The sequence below is a fragment of the Bos javanicus genome, chromosome 12 (assembly GCF_032452875.1).
Source record: "Bos javanicus breed banteng chromosome 12, ARS-OSU_banteng_1.0, whole genome shotgun sequence".
Classification (NCBI taxonomy): Eukaryota; Metazoa; Chordata; class Mammalia; order Artiodactyla; family Bovidae; genus Bos; species Bos javanicus.
In genome coordinates, this window is record NC_083879.1 from 50308713 (window position 1) to 50313309 (window position 4597).

Here is a 4597-nt window from a genome sequence, read left to right on the forward strand (position 1 = left end):
AACTAAACAACAAGAGTACATATATGTATATGTACACAAACACAATCAGGAATGCTAAAATCAATTTGCTCACAGATACAAAACTATTATCTTATAGAGCCATAAAATACATTTGGGGTCATATTTCCATAAGCGAAGACTAGCAGCTGCTCTAGGTTTGTCTAGTGATACAAATCCATTTGTATTGCCTTGGACAACAATAATTTGCATTACTAATAGCTTTCTAACAAGTTAACTTCTTCCCTACAGTGACGTAAAAGAGATAAATCAATAGAAAGGCAATCAAGAATCACACCCTTATACATCATGCAGTCCCCATAGGGTCCACCAGACCACAATTTCTCAAACTTGGCGCCATGAATACTTTGGCCCAGGCAACTCTTTGTTGTGAGAATCTGTCCTGTGCCTTGTATGATGTTTGGCAGGCTGCCTGGCCTCTACCACTGGATGCCAGTAGCACATGCCATGCCCAGCTGTGACCATCAAAAATGTCTCCAGGGACAGTATGCGCATTCTTAAAGAACTAGGCACAAATTACCATATGATGCAGCAATACCACTACTGGGCACATACCCTGAAGAAACGTAGCAGCACTATTTGCAGTAGCTAGGATACGGAAGTAACCTAGATGTCCATTGACAGATGAATGGATAAAGAAGTTGTGGTACATACATACAGTGAAACATTATTCAGCCATAAAAATGGAAGGAATTTGAGGTAGATAAATCTAGAGCCTGTTATACAGAGTGAAGCAAGTTTGAAAGAGAAAAGCAAATATCATATAGTAACACAAATACATATGGCATCTAGGAAAATTTATCTAGGATACTGATGAATCTCTCTGCAGGGCAGGAATAGCGACTGAGACATAGAGAACAGACTGTGGACACAGCAGGGGCAGGAGAGGGTGGGACAAATTGAGAAAGTAGCATTGAAATATATATATTACCATATATAAAACAGATTAATGGAAAGTTGCTATATAACACAAGGAGCTCAACATGGTGCTCTGCGACAACCTAGAGGGGTGGGATGACGTAGGAAGTGGCAGGGAGATTCAAGAGGGAGAGAATATGTGTATACCTATGGCTGATTCACCTTGATGTATGGCAGAGACCAACACAACATTGTAAAGCAATCATCCTCCAATTAAAAATAAATAAATTTTTAAAAATGTCTCCAGGTAGATCCTAAGAGTTCTCATCACAAAGAAAAATGCTTTTTTCTTTCTTTTTTTCTGTGTGTGTGTTTGTGTGTGTGTGTAAGACAGTGGATGTTAAAACTTATTGTGGTAATCATTTCACTATACATACAAAAAGTAAGTCCTTATTCTGCACACATTGAACTTAATGCTGTATGTCAATTATATCTCAGTAAAACTGAGGGGGAAAATATCTCCAGACATCACCAAATGAGAACCCTTCTTTTAGACAATGCTCCATACTCCATGTAAAATACATGTAGTAGTCTCTTTTGCCAATTCCAAGTCCTAGACAATGTTTCCTGACAAGTCAAAACCAAATTTTCCCCTGTCTTTTGTACTCACTATCTACCCTAGAAGCTACTTTCTAAAGTAGAGAGAGTCCTCAAAGAAAGCCAGAAATATTCTGAATTCCCACTCTCTTGTGTTAAGAACCAAGACTGGAACAAGGGAAAGTGCAATGACCTTTAAGTAAAAGGACTCAGTGCTATATTTAAGTCTTTAATCCATTTTGAGTTTATTTTTGTATATGATATTAAAGAATGTTCTAGTTTCAACAGTTTCAAAACTATCTCCAGTTTTCCCACAGCACCGTTTATTGAATAGACTGTCTTTTCTCCATTGCATGTTCTTGCCTCCTTTGCTGGAAATTAATTGACCATAGATGCATGGGTTCGTTTCTGGGCTTCCTACCCTATTCCACTGACCTTTATGTCTGTTTCTGTGGCAGTACCACATTGTTCTGATGACAGTAACTTTATAGTATAGTCTGAAGTCAGGGACCCTATTCACTCCAGCTCCATTTTTCTTTCTCAAGATTTCTTTGGCTATTCAGGGTCCTTTGTGTCTCCATACAAATTTTAAGATTTTTTGTTCTAATCCTGTGAAAAAAATGCCATAAAGACCTAAATGTAAGACCGGATACTATAAAGCTCTAAGAAGAAAACACAAGCAGAACACCCTTTGGCATAAATAGCAGCAATATCTTTTTCTATCCTTCTCCCGGAGTAATGGAAATAAAAACAAAAATAAACAAATGGACCTAATTAAACTCAAAAGCTTTTGCATAGAAAGGAAACAGTTTTAAAAAATGAAAAGATAACCCACAGAGTGGGAGAAAAATATTTGTAAACAATGTGACCAACAAGGGAATTATCTCCAAAACTTACAAACAGTTCATGCAGCTCAATATCAAAAAAATAAAAGTAAAACACTATCAAAAAATGTGCAGAAGACCCAAACAGACATCTCTCCAAAGAAGACATACAGATGGACTAGATGCACATGAAAAGATGTTCAGCATCACTAATTATTGAAAGTGAAGTGAAAGTGAAGTCGCTCAGTTGTGTCCGACTCTTTGCGACCCCATGGACTGTAGCCTATCAGGCTCCTCCATCCATGGGGTTTTCCAGGCAAGAGTGTGCTGGAGTGGATTGCCATTTCCTTCTCCAGGGGATCTTCCCGACCCAGGGATCGAACCCGGGTCTCCCGCATTGCAGGCAGACGCTTTACCATCTGAGCCATCACTAATTATTAGAGAAATGCAAATCAAAACTATGAGATACCACCTCACACCAGTCAGATTAGTCATCAAAAATTTTACAAACAATTAAAGCTGGAGAGGGTGCACAAAAAAGGGAACCCTCCTACACTGTTGGTGGGAATGTAAATCAGCTACTATGAAGAACAGTGTTGACAGTCCTGAAAAAACTAAAACTAGAGTTACCATATGGTCCAGCAATCCCTCTCTGGAGCTTATGGAGAAAAACATGGCTTGAAAGAATACATGCACCCCATGTTCACCGCAGCACTGTCCACAATAGTCAAGACATGAAAGCAATTTAAATGTCCATTGGCAGATGAATGGATAAAGAAGATGTGGAACATAGATGCAACAGAATATTACTCAGCCATTAAAAAGAACGAAATGCCATTTACAGCAACATGGACGGACCGGGAGATTATCATACTAAGTAAAGTAAGTCAGACAGAGAAAGACAAATATCATATGATATGACTTATATGTGAAATCTAAAAAAAATGATGCAAATGAATGTATTTATAAAACACAAACAGACTCACAGATTTAGAGAATGAACTTACAGTTACCAGTAGGGGAAGGGTATTTGGGATTGACATGCACACACTTCTACATTTAAAACAGATAACCAATAGGACCTACTGTATAGCACAGAGAACTCTGCTCAGTACTCTGTAATAATCTAAATGGGAAAAGAATTTGAAAAAGAATAGATGCATGTCTATGTATAACTGAATCATTTTGCTGTACACTTGAACACAGCATTATTAGTTAATTATACTCCAAAATAAAAATTTCAAAAAAATTTAAAGGATTTTGGAGGAGAAAGAACCTGAAGGTTTTCTCACAGGTATAGTTCAGGGAAAGAGCCCACCTCTGAGAAAAGTTTCCTACCTGTGCCATGAAGAGTAGAAATACCAGAGGATTCACCTAGGCAAGGGAGAATTGGAGACAACCCCTTGAGTCTGATAAGATCTAAGAGTTCAAACACAATTTGGGACCTAGCTTTGGTTGACAGAGACTGAGTCAGAAAGCATAAGTTGAAGTGTTTACCATAGAGTGTAGCCTGAAGTTCATGGGGAAAGAGAAACAATCCCCAAAATGCCCTGAGTCTGGGTCAAGTCTGAACAGACTGAAAAATCACTAAATGTGACTGAAATTCCCAGGGGAATCTGGATTGAGTTCCACTCCACATTCAGACTGGGAGTTCAGGGCACCAAAATAAAATTTTATAGACAACAACATTTTATTTTTGCACACTCAGGTTGGTGACTATAAAATCTGTACCAGTACAGGCACAGGAAAGCTAGTCCCTGGACTGATGAGAAACCTGAGGTTTTTCCTCAGATAGACGTGAAACTTGCTCAGGTAAGACTGAACAATAACCAGCAGAAAAATCTGGCCCCTCTGGGAACTGAACCATCCCCTGAAACTGTAGGAGCCATTGGCTAATGCTCATTGCATGGTTGTGAACTCTCACAAAATGCCGGCAGCATAGAATGTAAATAACAGCTGGTTATTTTTCTAGATTATTTCTTCCTCATCCTTCTTGGTCACCATATCACAAACAAATGAGTTATTTTCGGAAAATAGGAACATCCAGAAAACAGAAATTCCAAGAGTCCAATCTGCTGATGGAGTTCCAATAAGAACTGTAAATCATACATAGAGAAGCACTAACATATACACACTACCATGTGTAAGACAGATAGCGAACAGGAAGCTGCTGACTAGCCCACGAAGCTCAGTTCTGTGCCATGTGATGACCCAGAGGGGTGGGATGGGGGCAGGGCAGGATAGGAGGTGGGGTAGGAGGGAGACTCAAGAAGGAGGGCATTTATGTATACTTAGAGCTG